Consider the following 12,385-nt stretch of genomic DNA (forward strand, 5'->3'; position numbering starts at 1 on the left):
GGTAAAAGATGGGTGACAGATGGGGACGTGGGTGAGTGGCGCGAGGGGGGGACTGGTAATTTGAGGAGAATTGTGAAGCTTCGACTATATTCCAAATGAGGAATTAACGATAGAGTGGCATATACTCAAATTTCTCCAAGAGCACAGAAGTTTTTTTGGAAATGGAGGCGTACCCCTGGCCTCTGCATCATAATGATGCATGCAGCCATCTTATTAAAAGTTCGCAAAATAGCACAAAGACGTCAAAGTATTACAACTTGCAAGTGGAACGAAAATAAAAAATCAAAGTTCATGCCGACAATGACAACCAGAATGGCAATAAGAAGGATAAGCTCTCTAGACTCATATCCTGTTACGCGACCGCCATTCGAACCGGTTGAATAAAGCCCGTGCTACCATCTCCCACTGGTTGCACCCAATAACCAAAGGCTCCCTGGATTTCATAGGAGTGAGTAAGAACCACGTATGGATCCAAGCAGTAGCTCTGAAGATGACCTGCAAGAAAGTTAAGTTGTTTTGTCTGTTAAATATCAAATCATTCCTGCAATTCCATATAGCCCACAAAAGCGCACATATTCCAATCCTAATATGAGCCACCGTAGTATGTTCAACCCCAGTTAACCACGTTCCAAACAATGATGTAATGTCAACTGGAGGAGTAATGTTAAAGGCTATATGAATCGTTCTCCAAAGTAATTTGGCGAGTGGGCATTCAAGAAATAAATGTTGTATTGTTTTATCATGATCACAAAAACAACATCGTGGACTACCTACCCATCTCCTCTTGATTAAGTTGTCCTTTGTAAGAATTACTTGTTTGTGGACAAACCACATAAAGATTTTAATGCGCAAAGGAACCTTAATCTTCCAAATATGCAGTGATCTCGAGATAGGGCCAGAATTAACCAGATCCATATAAAAAGATGTTACCGTAAAAACCCCATTCGTAGCTAGTTTCCATTGCGTCGAATCCGGTTGGTCGAAGAGTCGAACATCTATCAATCTCCGAACCAAGTGCATCCATGCAGTCCAACGCTCACCAACTAACGCCCGTCTGAACTGGATATTCAATGGACTCGTATGTAGAACGGTGCCTACGTAATCCTCTTTACGTTGCACTATGTTATACAGGGTGGGATACTGTACGGACAGGGGCGTCTCTCCTAACCATGTATCCTCCCAAAACCTTGTTGACATCCCATTGCCAACTAGGAATTTGACCCTACGAAAGAACAAGTCCTTCACTCTCATAAGCCCTTTCCAAAATGGCGAGTCGGTTGGTCTCATGGTAACCTGAGCGAGTGTTTTCGACTGTAGATACTTATTACGCAAAATCTGTGCCCACATGCCCTCCGGCTCAGTCTCTAACCGGTAGAGCCATTTGCTCATAAGGCATTTATTCTTGATTTCTAAGTTCTCAATACCGAGCCCGTCCTGGTCTTTTGGGCGACAAAGAATGTACCATCGCACAAGACGGTATTTCCTCTTGGCCTCATCTGACTGCCAGAAGAATTGAGATCTAAAGAAATCAAGTCATTTCCATACCCCTTTTGGAATTTCGAAGAACGATAATAGGAACATCGGCATACTAGTCAGTACTGAGTTAATCAACACTAGCCGGCCTCCATAAGACATAAGCTTACCCTTCTAGCAGCTCAGCTTTTTTTCTATTCGATCTTCGATACATTTCCATTCTTTATTAGATAACTTACGGTGATGGATCGGTATGCCCAAATAACTAAATGGTAAAGAGCCCAATTCACATCCAAACAATTGTCTATATGTATCTTGTTCATCTTTGGCCTTCCCAAAGCAGAACAACTCACTTTTGTGGAAGTTTATCTTTAAACCAGACAATTGTTCGAAGAGGCATAATATAAGTTTCATATTACGCGCCTTAGCAATGTCGTGTTCCATAAATAAGATAGTGTCATCAGCATACTGTAGAATGGATACTCCTCCATCAACCAGATGAGGAACTAACCCCTCCACTTACCCATGCTGTTTGGCCCTGCCAATGAGAATGGCTAACATATCGGCCACTATATTAAACAAGAGAGGAGACATGGAATCTCCTTGTCTCAAACCCTTGTGTGTCTGAAAATAATGACCGATATCGTCGTTAACCTTGATTCCGACACTACCCTTCTGGATTTGAGAACCCACTTGGTTCCACCAGACCTCGCTAAATCCTTTCCTGCGCATTGCCTGCTGTAAGAAGGGCCACTTTACTTTATCATACGCCTTCTCGAAATCCACTTTGAAGATAACCCCATGAAGCTTATTTTTTGAATGGATTTCATGTAACGTTTCATGCAAAATGACCACCCCTTCAAGTATATGTCGCCCTGGAATGAACGCTGTTTGGCTCGGTTGTACCAAGAGCACAGAAGTAACTGAAACAAAATAGGCAAGGGGATCTGTACGGTACCAGATCAAAGTAAATGGCGTATTAACCCAACAATTCACTCCCTACCGAGGTCTTAGGCAAGGGGATCCAGCCTCGCCATACCTTTTTGTCATCTATGCGGAGGGATTATCGGCCCTGCTACATGATGCGGAGGCGACAGGGAGAATAAGTGGGGTCAGAATCTGTCAGCGTGCACCGGTGTTGTCGCATCTGCTCTTTACAGATGACTCAGTTTTACTCTTGAAAGCCAAGCAAAAAGAGGCCCAAGAGTTGCGCCAAGTGTTGGATCTTTACGAGGACTGCTCAGGGCAGTGCATTAACCATGAGAAGTCAACGATTATGTTTAGCCCTAACACTGGAGCTGAGGTAAAAACTGCTGTGAAGGATGCCCTGCAAATTCAGAGCGAGTCCTGGAATGAGAAGTACCTAGGCCTGCCCGTTCATGTTGGAAAATCAAGAAGGAAAGCGTTTGCCTTTGTCAAGGGAGCTATGGCAGGCCGAGTGTATGGTTGGAAGGAAAGACTCATCGCTAAGGCCGGTAAAGAGACATTGGTCACAACTGTTGCTCAGGCTATCCCCATGTTTGCTATGTCTTGTTTTACTTGACCAAATCCTTCTGTGAGGAGCTCAACTCGCTGATAGGAAACTACTGATGGAGCCAGCAAGACAAGGAACACACCCCCATTGGATCGGCTGGAAAACGCTTACTAAGCCAAAAGCTCGGGGGGCTAGGGTTCCGAGACATGCATGGCTTCAATATAGCAATGCTATCCAGGCAAATATGGAGACTCATCCAACACCCGGATTCCCTCTGCGCTAAGGTGCTGCAGGCTCGTTACTATCCGAGTGGCCAGATTCTAGAGGCGGCTCCTAGAGAAGGTATCTCCTACTCCTGGCGCAGCTTACTCCATGGGCTACACGTCTTCCGGGAAGGGTACATCTGGAGGATTGGCGATGGTACGCAAGTAAAAATTTGGTCAGATTCGTGGATACCTCGATCTTGGTCACGGCGAGTCTTGACCCCCAAAGGGCAAAATCTCCTTGAGCGGGTTTGTGACCTTATCGATCCAACCACCGGAAAGTGGGACGAACAGCTGGTGAGAGACACCTTCTGGGCGGATGATGTCAAACATATTCTCCAGATACCGTTACGAGAAGGGGTCCAAGATTTCATTGCATGGCAGTACGATACCAAGGGTGTCTACACCGTCAAGAGTGCCTACAAACTCTAGTGTCAGCTAGAACAGAACATGAGGAATGGTGGTGTGGGGGGAAGTGATTCGAACCCTGGCATTCTAGATAGTGCTAAGGATGATTCCTGGAAGCGCCTTTGGAAGATGCCATGCCCAAAAAACATCCAAATGTTTACTTGGCGGCTCAAGCATGAATCCCTCGCACTCCGCACAAATATAGCACGTAAGGGAATCCCTATCGCTGACACAAAGTGCTTGTTCTGTGGTAAGGCTGATGAGGACGAAGCACATCTGTTCATAAAGTGCAAGTCAGCAAAGGAGATGTGGAGGGATCTAACCATGGAGAAGGAACACATTGAACTAGAGAGCATTACATCCGTGCATGCGATGCTTGATTTGTTGGAAATATGCCCTAGAGGCAATAATAAAGGGGTTATTATTATATTTCCTTGTTCATGATAATTGTCTGTTGTTCATGCTATAATTGTGTTAACCGGAAACCGTAATACATGTGTGAATACATAGACCGTAATATGTCCCTAGTAAGCCTCTAGTTGACTAGCTCGTTGATCAATAGATGGTTGTGGTTTCCTGAGCATGGACATTGGATGTCGTTGATAATGGGATCACATCATTAGGAGAATGATGTGATGGACAAGACCCAATCCTAAGCATAGCACAAGATCGTGTAGTTCGTTTGCTAAGAGCTTTTCTAATGTCAAGTATCATTTCCTTAGACCATGAGATTGTGCAACCCCCGGATACCGTAGGAATGCTTCGGGTCTACCAAACGTCACAACGTAACTGGGTGGCTATAAAGGTGCACTACAGGTATCTCCAAAAGTGTCTGTTGGGTTGGCACGAATCGAGACTGGGATTTGTCACTCTGTATGACGGAGAGGTATCTCTGGGACCACTCGGTAATGCATCATCATAATGAGCTCAATGTGACTAAGGAGTTAGTCACGGGATCATGCGTTACGGAACGAGTAAAGAGACTTGCCGGTAACGAGATTGAACGAGGTATGGGGATACCGACGATCGAATCTCGGGCAAGTAACATACTGATGGACAAAGGGAATTGTATACGGGGTTGATTGAATCCCCGACATCGTGGTTCATCCGATGAGATCATCGTGGAACATGTGGGAGCCAACATGGGTATCTAGATCCCGTTGTTGGTTATTGGCCGGAGAACGTCTCGGTCATGTCTGCATGGTTCCCGAACCCGTAGGGTCTACACACTTAAGGTTCGGTGAAGCTAGAGTTGTTATGGGAAATTGTATGTGGTTAGCGAAGGTTGTTCAGAGTCCCGAATGAGATCCCGGATGTCACGAGGAGTTTCGGAATGGTCCGGAGGTGAAGATTTATATATGAGAAGTCCAGTTTCAATCGCCGGAATGGTTTCGGGGGTTATCGATATTGTACTGGGACCACCGAAAGGTGTCCGGGGGTCCACCAGGTGGGGCCACCTGCCCCGGGGGACTTAGTGGGCTGAATATGGGAGGGAACCAGCCCTAGTGGGCTGGTGCGACCCCCAAGGGCCCAAGGCGCCTAGGGTTTGGAAACCCTAGGGGGAGGGGGCGCCTCCACCTTGCTTGGGGGCAAGTTTCCCCCTCCTGGCCGCCCCCCCCTCTAGATGCATCTAGGGGGGGCGGCCCCCTCTCCCCTCCCCCTATAAATAGTGGGGGGGAGGGCAGCCGCACCCCTTCCCCTGGCGCAGCCCCTCCCTCCTCCAACACCTCCTCCTCCTCCGTAGTGCTTGGCGAAGCCCTGTCGGAAAACTGCAAGCTCCACCACCACGCCGTCGTGCTGCGGGAGTTCTCCCTCAACTTCTCCTCTCCCCATGCTGGATCAAGGAGGAGACGTCCCCGGGCTGTACGTGTGTTGAACGTGGAGGTGCCGTTCATTCGGCACTTGGATCAGATCTTCCGCGATTTGAATCGCCGCGAGTAACACTCCATCACCGCGTTCTTGTAGCGCTTCCGCTTAGCGGTCTTCAAGGGTATGAAGATGCACTCCCTCTCTCTTGTTGCTAGCATCTCCTAGATTGATCTTGGTGACACGTAGGATTTTTTTTGACTTATTACTACGTTCCCCAACAGTGGCATCATGAGCTAGGTCTATGCGTAGATTCTATGCACGAGTAGAACACAAGTAGTTGTGGGCGATGATTTGTTCAATTTGCTTACCGTTACTAGTCTTATCTTGATTCGGCGGCATTGTCGGCCCGGACCGACCTTACACGTACGCTTACGTGAGACTGGTTCCACCGACTGACATGCACTTGATGCATAAGGTGGCTAGCGGGTGTCTGTCTCTCCCACTTTAGTCGGATCGGATTCGATGAAAAGGGTCCTTATGAAGGGTAAATAGCAATTGGCATATCACCGTTGTGGCTTTTGTGTAGGTAAGAAACGTTCTTGCTAGAAACCCATGCAGCCACGTAAAACATGCAACAACAATTAGAGGACGTCTAACTTGTTTTTGCAGGGTATGCTATGTGATGTGATATGGCCAAAAGGATGTGATGAATGATATATGTGATGTATGAGATTGATCATGTTCTTGTAATAGGAATCACGACTTGCATGTCGATGAGAATGACAACCGGTAGGAGCCATAGGAGTTGTCTTAATTTATTGTATGACCTGTGTGTCAATGAAAACGCCATGTAATTACTTTACTTTATTGCTAACCGTTAGCCATAGTAGTAGAAGTAATAGTTGGCGAGACAACTTCATGAAGACACGATGATGGAGATCATGGTGTCATGCTGGTGACGAAGGTGATCATGCCGCGCCTCGAAGATGGAGATCAAAGGCGCAAGATGATATTGGCCATATCATGTCACTTTATGATTTGCATGTGATGTTTATCGGGTTTACATCTTATTTGCTTAGAACGACGGTAGCATAAATAAGATGATCCCTCACTAAAATTTCAAGAAATGTGTACCCCCTACTGTGCACCGTTGCGAAGGTTCGTTGTTTCGAAGCACCACGTGATGATCGGGTGTGATAGGTTCTAACGTTCGAATACAACGGGTGTAAGCCAGATTTACACATGCGAAACACTTAGGTTGACTTGACGAGCCTAGCATGTACAGACATGGCCTTAGAACACAAGAGGCCGAAAGGTCGAACATGAGTCGTATAGTAGATACGATCAACATGGAGATGTTCATCGTTGATGACTAGTTCGTCTCACGTGATGATCGGACACGGCCTAGTCGATTCGGATCATGTATCACTTAGATGACTAGAGGGATGTCTATCTGAGTGGGAGTTCATTAAATAATTTGATTATATGAACTTAATTATCGTGAACTTAGTCTAAAATGTCTTTACCATATGTCTTGTAGATCAAATGGGCCACGCTAATGTTGCCCTCAACTTCAACGCGTTCCTAGAGAAAACCAAGCTGAAAGACGATGGTAGCAACTACACGGACTGGGTCCGTAACTTGAGGATCATCCTCATAGCTGCCAAGAAAGCATATGTCCTTGGAGCACCGTTAGGTGAAGCACCCATTTTCCCAACAACTCAAGACGTTATGAACACCTGGCAGTCGCGTAGTGATGATTACTCCCTGGTTTAGTGCGGCATGCTTTACAGCTTAGAACCGGGGCTCCAAAAGCGTTTTGAGCAGCACGGAGCATATGAGATGTTCCAAGAGCTGAAAATGGTTTTCCAAGCTCATGCCCGGGTCGAGAGATATGAAGTCTCCAACAAGTTCTACAGTTGTAAGATGGAGGAAAATAGTTCTGTCAGAGAGCATATACTCAAGATGTCTGGGTTGCACAACTACTTGTCTCAGTTGGGAGTCAATCTTCCAGATGACTCAGTCATTGACAGGATCCTCCAGTCGCTTCCACCTAGCTACAAGAGCTTTGTGATGAACTACAATATGCAAGGGATGGAGAAGTCCATTCCTGAGTTATATTCAATGCTGAAATCAGCGGAGGTGGAAATCAAAAAGGAACATCAAGTGTTGATGGTGAATAAGACCACTAGTTTCAAGAAAGTCAAGGGTAAGAAGAACTTCAAGAAGGACGGCAAGGGAGTTGCCACGCCCGCTAAATTAGTTGCCGGGAAGAAGCCAAAGAATGGACCCAAGCCTAAGACTCAGTGCTTTTATTGCAAGGGAAATGGTCACTGGAAACGGAACTGCCCCAAGTACTTAGCGGATAAGAAGGCCGGCACCGCCAAAGGTATATATGATATACATGTTATTGATGTGTACCTTACCGACACTCGTAGTAGCTCCTGGGTATTTGATACCAGTGCGGTTGCTCATATTTGTAACTCAAAACAGGAGCTTCGGAATAAGCGGAGACTGACAAAGGACGAGGTGACGATGCGCGTCAGGAATGGTTCCAAGGTCGATGTGATCGCCGTCGGCACGCTACCTCTACATCTACCTTCGGGATTAGTTTTAAACCTCAATAATTGTTATTTAGTGCCAGCTTTGAGCATGAACATTGTATCTGGATCTCGTTTAATGCGAGATGGCTACTTATTTAAATCCGAGAATAATGGTTGTTCTATTTATATGAGAGATATGTTTTATGGTCATGCCCTGCTAGTCAATGGTTTATTTTTATTGAATCTCGAACATGATGTTACACATGTTCATAGTGTGAATACCAAAATATGTAAGGTTGATAATGATAGTCCCACATACTTGTGGCACTGCCGCCTTGGTCACATTGGTGTCAAACGCATGAAGAAACTCCATGCAGATGGACTTTTGGAGTCTCTTGATTATGAATCATTTGACAGGTGCGAACCATGCCTTATGGGCAAAATGACCAAGACTCCGTTCTCCGGAACAATGGAGCGAGCAACCAACTTGTTGGAAATCATACATACTGATGTGTGCGGTCCAATGAGCGTTGAGGCTCGCGGTGGCTATCGTTATGTTCTCACCCTCACTGATGACTTAAGTAGATATGGGTATGTCTACTTAATGAAACACAAGTCTGAGACCTTTGAAAAGTTCAAGGAATTTCAGAGTGAGGTAGAGAATCAACGTGACAGGAAAATAAAGTTCTTACGATCAGATCGTGGAGGAGAATATTTGAGTCACGAGTTTGGTACGCACCTAAGGAAATGTGGAATTGTTTCACAACTGACGCCGCCTGGAACACCTCAGCGTAATGGTGTGTCCGAACGTCGTAATCGCACTCTATTGGATATGGTGCGATCTATGATGTCTCTTACCGATCTACCACTATCATTTTGGGGTTATGCTTTAGAGACTGCCGCATTCACTTTAAATAGGGCTCTGTCGAAATCCGTTGAGATGACACCGTATGAATTATGGTTTGGAAAGAAACCTAAGCTGTCGTTTCTAAAAGTTTGGGGATGCGATGCTTATGTCAAGAAACTTCAACCTGAAAAGCTCGAACCCAAGTCGGAAAAATGCGTCTTCATAGGATACCCTAAGGAAACTATCGGGTATACCTTCTACCTCAGATCCGAAGGCAAGATCTTTGTTGCCAAGAATGGATCCTTTTTGGAGAAAGAGTTTCTCTCGAAAGAAGTAAGTGGGAGGAAAGTAGAACTTGTTGAAGTACTGCCTCTTGAACCGGAGAGTAGCGCAGCTCAGGAAGATGTTTCTGTGGTGCCTGCACCGACTAGAGAGGAAGTTAATGATGATGATCATGAAACTTCGGATCAAGTTGATACTGAACTTCGTAGGTCCACAAGGACACGTTCCGCACTAGAATTGTACGGCAACCCTGTCCTGGAAATCATGTTGTTAGACAACGGTGAACCTTCGAACTATGAAGAAGCAATGGCGGGCCCGGATTCCAGCAAATGGCTTGAAGCCATGAAATCCGAGATAGGATCCATGTATGAAAACAAAGTATGGACTTTGACAGACTTGCCCGATGATCGGCGAGCCATAGAAAATAAGTGGATCTTTAAGAAGAAGACTGACGCAGATGGTAATGTGACCGTCTATAAGGCTTGGCTTGTCGCTAAGGGTTATCGACAAGTTCAAGGGGTTGACTACGATGAGACCTTCTCACCTGTAGCGAAGCTAAAGTCCGTCCGAATCATGTTAGCAATTGCCACATTCTATGATTATGAGATATGGCAAATGGACGTCAAAACGGCATTCCTTAACAGTTTCCTTAAGGAAGAATTGTATATGATGCAGCCGGAAGGTTTTGTCGATCCTAAGAATGCTGACAAGGTATGCAAGCTCCAGCGCTCCATCTATGGGCTGGTGCAAGCATCTCGGAGGTGGAACATTCGCTTTAATGAAATGATCAAAGTGTTTGGGTTTATGCAGACTTATGGAGAAGCCTGTGTTTACAAGAAAGTGAGTGGGAGCTCTGTAGCATTTCTCATATTATATGTGGATGACATATTATTGATGGGAAATGATATAGAACTTTTGGAAAGCATAAAGGCCTACTTGAATAAGTGTTTTTCAATGAAGGACCTTGGAGAAGCTGCTTACATATTAGGCATCAAGATCTATAGAGATAGATCGAGACGCCTCATTGGTCTTTCACAAAGCACATACCTTGACAAGATATTGAAGAAGTTCAATATGGATCAGTCCAAGAAGGGGTTCTTGCCTGTATTGCAAGGTGTGAGATTGAGCACGGCTCAATGCCCGACCTCGGCAGAAGATAGAGAAAAGATGAGTGTCATCCCCTATGCCTCAGCCATAGGGTCTATTATGTATGCCATGTTGTGTACCAGACCTGATGTGAACCTTGCCGTAAGTTTGATAGGGAGGTACCAAAGTAATCCCGGTATGGAACACTGGACAACGGTCAAGAATATCCTGAAGTACCTGAAAAGGACTAAGGATATGTTTCTCGTTTATGGAGGTGACGAAGAGCTCGTCGTAAAGGGTTACGTCGATGCTAGCTTCGACACAGATCTGGATGACTCTAAGTCGCAAACCGGATACGTGTACATTTTGAATGGTGGGATAGTCAGCTGGTGCAGTTGCAAGCAAAGCGTCATGGCGGGATCTACATGTGAAGCGGAGTACATAGCAGCCTCGGAGGCAGCAGAGGAAGCAGTCTGGATGAAGGAGTTCATCACCGACCTAGGAGTTATTCCCAATGCGTCAGGCCTGATGACTCTCTTCTGTGACAACACTGGAGCTATTGCCCTTGCCAAGGAGCCCAGGTTTCACAAGAAGACCAGGCACATCAAGCGCCGCTTCAACTCCATTCGTGAATATATTCAAGATGGAGACATAGATATTTGTAAAGTATATACGGATCTGAATGTCGCAGATCCGTTGACTAAACCTCTTCCACGAGCAAAACATGATCAACACCAGAACTCTATGGGTGTTCGATTCATTACAATGTAACTAGATTATTGACTCTAGTGCAAGTGGGAGACTGTTGAAAATATGCCCTAGAGGCAATAATAAAGGGGTTATTATTATATTTCCTTGTTCATGATAATTGTCTGTTGTTCATGCTATAATTGTGTTAACCGGAAACCGTAATACATGTGTGAATACATAGACCGTAATATGTGCCTACTAAGCCTCTAGTTGACTAGCTCGTTGATCAATAGATGGTTGTGGTTTCTTGACCATGGACATTGGATGTCGTTGATAACAGGATCACATCATTAGGAGAATGATGTGATGGACGAGACCCAATCCTAAGCATAGCACAAGATCGTGTAGTTCGTTTGCTAAGAGTTTTTCTAATGTCAAGTATCATTTCCTTATACCATGAGATTGTGCAACCCCCGGATACCATAGGAATGCTTTGGGTCTACCAAACGTCACAACGTAACTGGGTGGCTATAAAGGTGCACTACAAGTATCTCCGAAAGTGTCTGTTGGGTTGGCACGAATCGAGACTGGGATTTTTCACTCCGTATGACAGGGAGGTATCTCTGGGACCACTCGGTAATGCATCATCATAATGAGCTCAATGTGACTAAGGAGTTAGTCACGGGATCATGCGTTACGGAACGAGTAAAGAGACTTGCCGGTAACGAGATTGAACGAGGTATGGGGATACCGACGATCGAATCTCGGGCAAGTAACATACCGATGGAGAAAGGGAATTGTATACGGGATTGATTGAATCCCTGACATCGTGGTTCATCCGATGAGATCATCGTGGAACATGTGGGAGCCAACATGGGTATCCAGATCCCGCTGTTGGTTATTGGCCGGAGAACGTCTCGGTCATGTCTGCATGGTTCCCGAACCCGTAGGGTCTACACACTTAAGGTTCGGTGACGCTAGAGTTGTTATGGGAAATTGTATGTGGTTACCGAAGGTTGTTCGGAGTCTCAGATGAGATCCCGGACATCATGAGGAGTTCCGGAATGATCCGGAGGTGAAGATTTATATATGGAAAGTCCAGTTTCAGTCGCCAGAATGGTTTCGGGGGCTATCGGTATTGTACTGGGACCACCGAAAGGTGTCCGGGGGTCCACTGGGGCCACCTGCCCCGGGGGACTTAGTGGGCTGAATATCGGAGGGAACCACTACAACAAGAACCCCCGCATAGCAACGCATGTCTACCAAAGATAACAAAGAATGCGTTGTTTAGTTAAACCTCCCACCTCCCCACTTAGCGCTGATCTCCTCGTTCCCTTCAAAATAGCAGCTAACTTCCACGTGCCCACCTTCAATATTGTACCTCCTCCGTCCAAACATTGTTAAAAAAGAAAAAACAAATTTCCTTATCCTTCTCTTCCATCCTCCCCCGATTTCTCTCCTACCAGAGCTCCATAACCACGACGCCGCATCCGCCGCCGCTGCTGCCTCC

Source organism: Triticum aestivum, chromosome 2D, assembly GCF_018294505.1.
Source record: "Triticum aestivum cultivar Chinese Spring chromosome 2D, IWGSC CS RefSeq v2.1, whole genome shotgun sequence".
Classification (NCBI taxonomy): domain Eukaryota; kingdom Viridiplantae; phylum Streptophyta; class Magnoliopsida; order Poales; family Poaceae; genus Triticum; species Triticum aestivum.